Source organism: Megalops cyprinoides, chromosome 1, assembly GCF_013368585.1.
Source record: "Megalops cyprinoides isolate fMegCyp1 chromosome 1, fMegCyp1.pri, whole genome shotgun sequence".
Taxonomy (NCBI): Eukaryota; Metazoa; Chordata; class Actinopteri; order Elopiformes; family Megalopidae; genus Megalops; species Megalops cyprinoides.
The window spans coordinates 49,335,761-49,347,300 of NC_050583.1; the positions used below are offsets into that span (position 1 = coordinate 49,335,761).

Genomic DNA, 11,540 nt, shown 5'->3' on the forward strand with positions numbered 1-11,540 from the left:
CCCTAAAGAACCACGGGATCCTAGGGCTGTGGGGTTGGGGGTTCAAACCCCAGGGGAGAGGCTGCTGTTGAGCTTGTAGCTCTGCTTGTCCTGTAAACAAAAAACATCAACCTAAGTAAGTGGGTTACAAAAGAGTTATTCCATGTGAAATCTTGCCCATAATACTGATGGAACAGTGAGGCCTCATGAAGTCTGTCATGGCAAGCTATCATTTGCTGTCAGTCACTGGTATGAACAAATCAAAAGCCTTTACGCTCCACATCAAACCTTATGATTGGTCCAAATCAACAGGATGTAAACACGTGATGGCTCGCACCCATTCATGAAACCTCACTATCCCATTGCTGCACAACACTAATTTTTCTCAAAATGTTTTTGTTACATACATTTGTCCTGAGATTACATTTCACACCAACACCTTGAATCATTTAAAAAATATTCACTACAATGATATTGTATCACCACCCCAGTTTCTTTAAGACAGACACAACCTTAGTGTCATGTGTGATTCCCCATGCCTCAGTGTGTTTATGACCCCTGTGTACCACTTCAGGAAATGAGAATGGGGTGTTCTTCATTAAATACAATGCAACAGAATCTAATGTGCCAATAAGCACTATGTACAGTTTCCCAGCACCTGGAAATGAAAGGGCTCTGACAGAAAAGGAAGGCAAGCCAACTGTCTGCCGTCACCCCCCAGGAGAAGATTCCAGACTCCCAGCACTCTCACACCGAATGACCCAGAATCTGAGAGATGCAGAACAACCACCACCCTAGATAAAGCCTTTCACACATAAATAAATAAAAGCGCAAGGTACCCGACGCCGAGACAACAGCCAGTTCCCTGCCACAGAGGGCGAAGGATTATTCACCAAAACATTCTACACGTTAGCGCACGGGCTATTTTGCCAGGCACTGCAACCGAAACCTTCTACGACCAATGGAATTCACACACATTCGGGGCTAGTTTCACATGAAACACAATGAGATACTTACTGCTGCAGCCCGAGAGGAGGAATGAGCAGGTCTTTAGACACACCACTGTCGCCTACACAAAGCCTGGCAGGATGTTGTGAGTGGCACACGGGCTGCCCAGGCACTCACCGGTAATTAATAGTATGGCAGAAATCCCCCCGTGCAGGAGGAGTCAAACACAGAGGGGATTCTGAGAGAAGGCAACCCCAGGCGAACCCAGGCGACCCCAGAGTTTAGCGGCGGAGGAGAGCGAGTAGAGCGAGGACAGAGGCGGACAGCTGGCACCCCCACCAGCGCGGAGAGTCTCAGCTGGTCTGGTGGGGCCTCACTGCCACTCCTCCACGGCCAATCTGCCTCCTGTGGCAACGGGCAGCAGGGACACACTCTGGCTTCGGTCTGTCACAGCTCATTTACAGAGCCTGTGATCCTGCCTCCCACCAGCGACAGTAAACACTCTCTCCCCCTCTCCTTCTCTCTCTGCCTCTCTCTCCCTCCCCCTCTCTCTCTTTCTCTTTCCTTCCTCTTTCCTTCTCTCTCTCCTTCTTCCCCCCTCTCTCTCGTCCCCTCACGTTCTCTCTGTCTCTCACTCATTCCTTTACACACATTCCTTCTCCTTCTCTCTACCCCCTCCTCACATACTCAAATTAAAAAAATTAAATGCACTCTTTCTCTCCCTCAATCCCCCTCACCCCCCTCTCTCTTACTCCTCACACACGTTCTCTCTTTCTCTCTTTCCCTCACACACACACACACACACTCTCTCCCTCTCTCTCTCATTCCTTCACATGCACTCTTTCTCTCTCAATCCCCCTCACTTGCTTGTGCTCTTCTTCCTTCTTTCCCTATGCCTCACTCCAAAACCCTCTCTTGCTCTCTCTCTGTCTCCCTCTTTCCCCATCTCTCTCTCTCTCTGTCTCCCTCTCTCCCACCAACTGAGTCCTCACACCTGTCCAGAATGCAGTCAACAGTACAGGGGGGCCGCTGCGGAGACCCTCCTGCACTGCACCCCGCCAGATCTATACTCCAATCCCATCACCATAGCAACAGCTTGGGTACAGCAGCTGCCGTGCTGCACATGGTGCAGAGAAGGTTCCGGCAAGCCAAGGGCCGGAACACAAGAACACCAGGCAAGGGGAGGCAGGGTCTGTGACCTTAAAGTGGGCCCCATTTCCCAAACGCAATCACTGAAACAGGTATATAATGTAGTGCAACTAGTAGCAATTCTGGTCAGTAGTTGCGAAGTATCAGTAAGAGCCGTGGCATCTAGACCTGAGAGTTACACCATTAAAAGTGAGATGGGAAACACGGATGTGCCCTGCACGAACCCATACAGGATTAATCCCATGTTATAAAAAGGTTACAGACCATGACAGTGTGCAAGAGGTGTGGTTTTGTAAACACTCACCTCAACAGATAAAATCAGCTTCTACTTTACATTACATTATTATCATTTAACAGACCCTCTTATCCAGAGCAACTTACACGGGTTACAGTTTTTAAATGTTAACCATTTATACAGCTGGATGTTTACTAAGGCAATTCTGGCATAAGTCATTTGCCTAAGGGTACAACAGCAGTGCCCCAACAGGGAATCAAACTAGCAACCTTTTGGTTACAAGACCAGCTCCTTACCACTCTGCTCCACTGCCACCCACTCTGATCAATTAAATTGTGATAACCCACTTCTTACTATGGTGAAATACTCTTACTCTTATCGAGTCCCTGTATTTAGCTGTGTAGTTTATGACCCAAGGAGATATAATGTGCAGCCATAAGGTGTAGAGCACAGTTTGAGGAGAAACACTGCCGATGTAGGACAGTATCCAGGCCTTCCTGTTTCACACTGACTGTTGGGGATTAGCCAGATAATTAGATTCAACTGCCTAATAATCCCTTCTCTGATGATAAACTTCTCGATTTTTTTCACACTGTAGTACTTGTGCTAATTAACAGTCCAGCACAGTTTATAATGAGAGAATCGTCTGCAACAACCTGCAATCACACATATTCACACTTAAAAGAATCCCGCAGACATCTGGCACACACTCCATTCAAACCTGCTGGAATGCATATGATTCTGTCATATTGTGAAGGTAATAACTTTGTACTGTGCTGACATCACAATGCGTCTGCCTCATGAAACAATGAGTGATGTCACAACAGAGGAAATGTCTCCACGGTTCCTGATATTCTGACCAATGAACACTTTGGGAAATCTGAAACCCGATCCAACACACCAATGAAGCAGCAGTCTGTAGAGACATTAGCTGTCATCCATATCAGTCATGAGGGCATCAGAACACACACTCCTCTCATTCACTGCAGGAGCTGGTAAACAGACCTGAGGAATGCACATATCTCCCACTCTGTGCCACTGCACAGAGTGTGGCATTCTGGGACATGGGCAGTGGAGAGGTGGACTTTGCAGAAACAGACTCATGAGTTGACAGTATGGAGATTAATGCTGCAGGGTTTTGTTATCTGTGCTGCATGCATACTCACACATGCGCACACACACACACACACACACACACACACACACATACAAGCACATAGACACGCATGCACACACATACACACAAACCCACACATGCACACATGCACACACACATACAAACACACACAAACTCACACACAAACATAGACACACATACACATACACACAAACCCCCACACGCACACACACACAAAATCACACACACATAAACACAGATGGACAGATGCAAAAAACTCATATAAATGCACACCCATGCACAGACTCAAAGACGTACAATAAAACCAAGCACACACACAAACATCCATGCATATACAGACGCACACATATATAGGGGCACATATATACACACATATACACCTCCTTTCACCACCTCACCATGACATAATCACTATCAGCTCATCCGCCAGACTTCCGAACCACTAATCATCCTATAGGACGCTACAGAAATATTACCCCAAAAATAACTCTAAATTGTCCGATCCAGAAGGAAATCTTCAACCCAGCTCTGATTCTTCCATCTCTTTTAGCAATCTTCCAAATTCATGCAAATCGTCCGCCTCCCACGATATTTTTTTTCGCTTCGGTGATTCAGTTAACGTCACTCGCCTGTCACAGAGGGGCATAAAGTACGATAAACAGACATGCAACGCAGTGCATAGGGACACAGTCCCACGGGAAACCTCTGTCTTCTGCTTTCCCATAATGCATCTCGAAACACATCCAGCTAAAATACTGTCTTGAAAGCTGAGATGACTTAAATCTGTCAAATCAACTGCTGTTGATATAAAAAAGTTGCACGTTTTTTTTAGTTGCCATGAGGAAAATAAGACAAGACAAGCATGAAATGGCAATACATGAAAAAAATGAGTCGACCCGAGTTAAAAAAAAAAACCTAAGAGCTGACCCAATCCCTGACAAGTGACACAGAAAGATCATACAGCAATTCTTAATTTATTAAATTGAAGGCCGGAGCCAGTGTGTGTTTGGAGGGGGGAGGGGGAATTATATTTTCTCACAAGCAGCTCTTTAAATCTGGATTATCTATAAGCACTTTAAAATGAAATAACGTAACAGCATTTTAAAACATTTCCATCTGCCATTACATTAGGGTTAATAGTTCGACCCCTGTAGCCAGAATGGCAGGAGGAAACAGAATTTAACCCTGAATAACTGACACAGGAACAGAGTGGAGCAGTTCTACGTGTCACACGTCCTCTGGAAGCAGAAATCATGAGAGAAACATGCTCACGTGGACGAGTCCATGCTCCACACACGCCAGGCAACAACAGCGCTAGGGGCGACACTTGGGCCAAAAGCCCTGCTCCCAGCTCCCAAAAGCCCTCCTCACCTGGGTGGTGAAATTATGGCCTTGCAACGTTTCCGTAACTGTGAGTCAACGCTGACAGAACGTTACAGCAGCATTACAATGGTGAGCCACTCAATTCTTTCCATCCTTGTTTAGTGGCTGTGCTTTTCAAAATGACAAGACACGGTTTCAGTGGCAACAGAGACCTCTCCTCTCAAAGAGAGGTCGCTGGTGGGCTCTGTTTGTGTTAGCGGCACAAATCAGGATGGTGCACTTCCAGAGCTGACAACAAGGACGAAGATCCCTTCCCTCATATAAATGACAAGGGACTGCAAAGGACCTGTCTGAAAAAAGCCAGTGTAAAATGCATCTGCATCCACAGGGCAGCTGATTGTCCTGACCTGACGGGGTCGCTCTTCTCAGACACGATTCGTGTCTGTACTGGTCCCTCAGTGGTGGAATGAACTCCCCACGGAGGTTAGGACAGCAGAATCACTAGCCATCTTCCGATGCAGACTGAAGACCCACCTCTTCAGACTGCATCTCAGTAACACTTCAATCCCCACCCCCTGCTATTTCTAGTATTTGATGTTAATTTTATGTGTAATGTTTGATGTTAATTGTATGTGTAATATTGTGATGTATTTCAGTTTTGTTTTTCTAGGGACTGTTGTATCATAGTATACTTGGCTTCTGTCAGAGTGCGCAAGTTAACTTGTGGTAGGGCTTGAATGATGTTATGCTCACACTCACTGGTCTGGGAGTGTTGTTAGCCTGGTCCGGCACTGTTGCTCATTAATCTGGATGGATACACTTATGTTCTGTTGTGCTGGAAGTTGCTCTGGAGGAGATCGTCTGCTAAATGCATGTAATGTAAAAACTGCCATGGCGGACAGACACTGAGCTCGTTACCAGGCCCCGCTGAAGGCATCTGCGCCGTGTAAAACTGGAGGCAGTGACAGCGGCACCCCACTTAGCCCGTTCCGCTCCCCCTCTCCTTGTGCCTCACCTCAAATCAGAGCACTGCCATCACCAACATATGGGGGGGGGGGGGGGGGGCATCGCGTTTCATGTCTCCACTGAATGAGAGTTACATTTTTACCAGTGTATGCAGCAGACACGACTGCCAAACATTTCCAGACTGCGTTACCTGTTGGTATGGAAGTACTTACGCAAGATTAAATCTGGTTAAGTGCCCTGCTCAGAGGAGCCATACTAGACCCTCATTACATTACATTTTACTTAGCAGACACGCTTGCCCAGAGTGACTCGCATAACTTAGAATTTTTACCTTATGCATTTATACAGCTGAATAAGTACTCAGGAGGCTCAGGTTAAAGGCATTGCTGAGGACACAGCAGCAGCAGCAGCAGCCTACCTGCTATTCGAACCGGCAACCACTGGGTTGCAAGCCCTGCTTGTTACGGCTACTGCTTCAGACTACTATAGCACTTGCTCATGTTTGCTTAAAAGCCAGGCTTCGGTCATAGCGAGTTCAGTTGCTTATTCAAAACCAAAGGTCAAAGAAGAAAAATGCCTGCAGTTAACAAAATTGCTGGGACTTAGTGTTGCATTTTCCCTCCAATTGCTGTGAATGGCTACTGGAGAAAAAAGCAAAGGTCTTACACTCTCTCTCACTGCTTACCGTTAAACGTTACTGCATTTGACGCCCTTATGTTTAATATTATCATGCAAGGATGTCAAAATCTTGGTCTGTTTTTACATCACGTATGGCTGTGACATTGTGTACGGGCTTTTTACTTCGGCAAAAACATGTTAAAACATATTAAGGCGTGTTTTTTTTTCTTTCACAAACCTCCCCAAAACTTTTTATTTTGCTTCTCTTCACTTGGCTTTTGTGAGCCATTGTGATAAGCAGCAGTCGTCCGTCTTTGCTTCGTCTTATTTGACTAACGGTCCCGAGGCGGACTGTAAAGAGACGGGAAGCGACAGCTAGTTAGAGATGACAGTGTCCGCATTGAGCTGCGGAGACAGGGAAAGCCTTATGCAACGGGAAGAAGTGACACAAACGTCCAATTAACGAGGCAGAACTGACTGGAGGGCTGTATGTGAGACATAAGACTTTCATATTTAAATCCATAATGGCCGTGAAATGTTCAGTACTATGGCATCAGCTGGGCGAACGATCACATGATAACAGGGGACTGTCTGATTGCCCTTTTCAGGCGGTGGTTGTCAACGCGAGTACAATAAAGGAAAATGGTACAGATACAAACAGCCTTGGCTGAGCCATTGGAAAACCCAATTCGTAATGAAGGCTCCTTGTATCGGACAACCGAGTACAAATAAGACATGGAAATTCTGTTCAGTCGTAACATTTCGTCACTTTAGTCACTTTGGAGACTTTGTCTAGAAACCCACGAAGTTCTGCGGCTCCAGTTTTTAGTTCATCTTAAATGCATGAAATCAAGTGATCACTGTGGTCAACGCAAGCAGTTTGCTAACCAGGTCATTCTTACGGCACACTAACCTACACCAGCAAAACAGTTCCTGTGCGTGATGTTGCCATCACGTGTGTGACCTTGGAACGGCTCAGATAAGTTCACTGCGGCGCTTGAGGGTGGACGGGTTGGGGGGAAATCTGTTGCTGGTTTGGAGCCGCGGCCCCCCGCAGTCCGTGTGGCAGGCGGAGACGAGAGAGGGTCTGCGAGCGAAAAGCCAAAGTCCCCAGCCAGGAGAGCTAATCATAATCTCGTTTTGGCACTAGGGGGTGTGACCTTTTACAGCGGACGTTAGTAGCGCTGCCGAGCCGCACTGCAAATTCAGCCGCCCGCAAGCGCACGGCGTCCTCACGCCAGTGCGCCTAAAGTTGCGGCCAAACCCTTCGCTATCACAGCATAGTGTAAACATTGTGCGTTTGATGGGAGTGTGCTGCAACGTGCGGCTAATTTCCGACCAACTCCCCACAACCTGCGAGGCGGCAGATGCGAGAGGACGCCAGCAGCGAACGCATGCTTCCAAACTGGCTTGCCCTGAAACGTTAGAAGGCTGCACTTTCACAGTGATGCTGGAGCAATGCATATCAGGCCCAGCAGGAGCAGCTATCCAAGTACTGGCTCCAGTGTCAGGCCATTTCTTTGGTCATACCCCCCCCCCCCCCCCCCCCCCCCCGCCCCCAAGTCAGTTCGTGTACAGCCCACATTTCAGACGTACTGTCATGTATATACATTGGAAGACTCTGTCTTGTGCATTGTTAGCACACCTCTGAGCTAATAAGCGCTAATATAAACAGTCAGCCATAACGCTGTACCGGCCAATTGGCAAGACACGATAATCAGTTGTTGCTGGCGATATTTTCCCTGTAAACATTACTTGATACAGCCAGCTTGCTCACTATCATTTTACTAATGAGTTCTGAAGGTGCTATGTCTTGGAGGCATGTTCGTAAACCCAGAGGGGGTTGTACTCTATGATGTAAGGGCATTTTAGCTGACCCTACGCGCAGTACTGTGAACCCAGGCAACCCCCCAGGGCAGCGCTACCTGATAGCTACCTGAGTTAATACATATGCTTTTGAGACTAGGGATAGGAGCGAGATCAAAAGGTGTTATTGCCAACAATGAATACCCCGTCCTATCTATCTATCTATCTATCTATCTATCTATCTATCTATCTATCTCTCTCTCTCTCTCACACACACACACACACACACACACACCGTTGCTCCGGGCAAAAAAGAATATTGAAAATAGGCACTACCTGTCAGTCACCGCACGAAGCATTCGCACATTTTCCCAGCAAAAAATACTGTTCACGCGCTGTTGTTGGATACCTTTTCGCCCAGATTTAATTTAATCAGTATGAACCTGAGACAGAATTCCTTTATCTCGGTTACTTTACTTCCATTACGTATATGAACGCGACTGCTACTTCTCTGCCATTTCTAGGACAACACAATATAACAGCATTCGCCGCATCATCTCTAAAGCGTGGTTTCCTTTTCTGGAGCTAATATTAAACCATCTGAAAAACATACAAAGACGTTGCCCATGCGAGTGTATCTGGAGGAAATATTGCTCCAGAATATATTTCTGGTAACTACTCTTTTACAGCGCGGGGTTTTACTCCCCTCCCAACCACACACAAACTCCCCTACGTCTGTTGTTTGATGTAATTTTGGGAAAGCGTGCTTTTTCATTGTCTCAAACCAGCAAGAAGAACTCTAAAGGCAAAGAAATTGTGACTCTGCTGAGTGTATTTCCAATAAGCTGTCTTTTCTATTAAAACTTTCCTGAAAGAGAGACCTGACTGGGTAATCAGGTAACATTTGATGAAGGGGTTCTTTTGTTCCACAGAAAAGGTGATCCTGTTCACCTACGCGCCGTGCAGTGCATCTTTGTGTTATTTTAGAGACGAACAGCGATTTCGTAACCTATTCGGCTTTTTAAAAATCCGTGGACTAATGGGTTCTGTACCGTTCTTTGGCTGCATTTTGTCATTAATTAGTATGTTTCACGTCTCGTGCAGTCAATGCAATTTCAGTCAGTACTTTCCAGTGGCTGCGTTACCCTACGGGAGCTCCCGCAGAGCGAATGGAACCTTACAGCAATGCAGTCAGTCAGGGGTAAAACGACCGTGCTTCTTTGGCTGTATGCACTGTATACCTTCTGTCCTTTAAATCATTAGAATTTAAATTCATAAACATATTTTAATTTAATCAATATAGCCTCGCGCAGGCATATATATCCTGTAACATTTTTTTAAACTTGTGACGATTTTTTCGCTGGATCGTGCAGGTGTTTTTATTCAATGCGTTTTTAAGAACATTCACTCCAAAGCCAGTGAGCGCTGTATAGCCTAAATAAAATGTAGATATATCTTTATTTAGACCTTCAATCAGCAGGTCGAGACAGCTACAAATGTAGCTGTAGGTTTGCTCCTGTGTCCACATGAATAACCTTGCCTCAACATTCTGGTATAACGAAGGCTCCATTTCTTAAGGGGCAAAATTAACCACACATGCTTCACTGAAAAGAGCCGTTTGAGTCACCTTCACTTGCATTGTGCTATACGTGGGCTACATTGTGTTTTGTTCACATGGGTGGTGTTTTGTATTTCTGGTTGCCACAGTGAATAAAGTAGACAATACTTAGATGGCTAGATCGTTTGTGCGAAAATACAGTAACAAACAAAGCATACGGTCTTACCTGATCGCTGTGCAGGCTCAGTGGATAGGAGAAAACGTATATGTGCACTGAATCTTCCCTAGAATCAGAGATTTGAAATTCTTATTTCAGTTCCATCCAGTGCGTACCAGCCGCGTCACATTCTGTTGTGCTGTACAGCCCTTTCAGCCCTGTACGCGATCCCGTGAAGTGTGGGCTCCCGGTAACAGGTACGGACACGCCTTCTCATGAATATTAAGTACAAATAACATCTCTCTTTCATACACACACACACACACACACGCGCATCCTCGGTGCCCAATTGTCTGTTGTTAGAGGACGTAAATACCGATTATTCATACACCATGTACCGTATAAGTCGTAACAGACTGCGTCTATTTACAAAGAATATACGGTCTCATAGTTAACTAAGTAAAGATACGATAAGACATCCTTTTTGCTAAAACGGATATCAGATAAGACAAACAGGTTTCAAATAACCCCATACTTTGTCGAACGCAGACAGATACGCGTAGATTTCGGTGTAAATTGTTCAAATCAGGCGTAAATCGTCCTTGATATGAATAATTTTATGTACATACAGTGTGCAGGCTTACAGTTTCACGGAGTGTAGGGGAGCTAGCTTGTCTCGCCGTACACACCGGCGCCAGCCGCCACATATAGACGCAGGTTAATAGCGATGATATTTTACGCAGTGTTGCAACACCATACTGAACAAACAGCGAAGTTCAAATTCCACCCGCCCTTTTCCTCCTCCTCCTGTAATTATCAGCCAGACGAGCGTTCGATGTCCCCGAAGCTACACATGTCTATAAATTCACAAGGTTAAAAGGCAAAAAAATAATAATAACGTCTCCCGAAACAATGCTTTTATATGGTCAAACATTGACAGAAATTTAGACAAACACACATTCACTTAAATACTTCAGAATTTACATCACGTGAAATTTGTGACATCATGTGTAACTACTCTGCATGAATACGATCCTTTCTAAGATATTGACTCAACGAGACTGACTCGACAGTCTAAGGGCGTGAATAAGAAGTATTGTGTGTGTTAAAAGTACAAACGAACCAAGGAAATGGCAAACGTAGGGAATTTCTTGTGCAGGAAAAATAATTTTAATGTGATGTGTAAGGCACTATTGTATGCTTACATTATAGGAATAGGCTACTTTTCAGCTTGAGGCCGTATCAGAAGCATTAGGCTACTTCGTATTGTACAGATTGCCGGCTTTCATTGCTTCTTGTGAGATACAGTTTTATGTAATTTTAGTATGTTAGGCTTGTAAGACGAATTTGATCAAAGCACCGACCAAATAAGTAAATGAAAGACTTGGTACCCATTCGAACCTAGAAATCAGTAGCTTTAATGACAAGACAGATGCGGTTAGCCATGCTAAGGTATTGTCACTTATCATCAGCTGAAGTTATCTACAGCGCCCTGAAGTAGTTCATTTGCCGTAGGAGTACAGTCAGGCGGATTTCGTGTTTAACTGCTCAGATTTGGCGAGTGGATTTACCGCCATCTGCTGGCTGACTGTTAGACAGCACGCTAGCACAACCGGTGGAGTAATTACAGTATCATAGTCATAATCTTGCTCATGTAATCGAC

The 11,540-nt window shown here is 45.4% G+C and overlaps 1 protein-coding gene across 1 annotated transcript in view; it reads right to left on the reverse strand.

The window, feature by feature from the left end:
* The window catches only part of sema4gb (sema domain, immunoglobulin domain (Ig), transmembrane domain (TM) and short cytoplasmic domain, (semaphorin) 4Gb), a 56,300-nt gene extending 46,219 nt beyond the window's left edge, over positions 1-10,081 (reverse strand). The window contains exon 1 of the mRNA XM_036523737.1: positions 9,947-10,081. The gene's annotated coding sequence lies outside the window, so the exon portion shown is untranslated. The remainder of the gene's footprint in view (positions 1-9,946) is intronic.
* Positions 10,082-11,540: the final 1,459 nt, after the last annotated feature.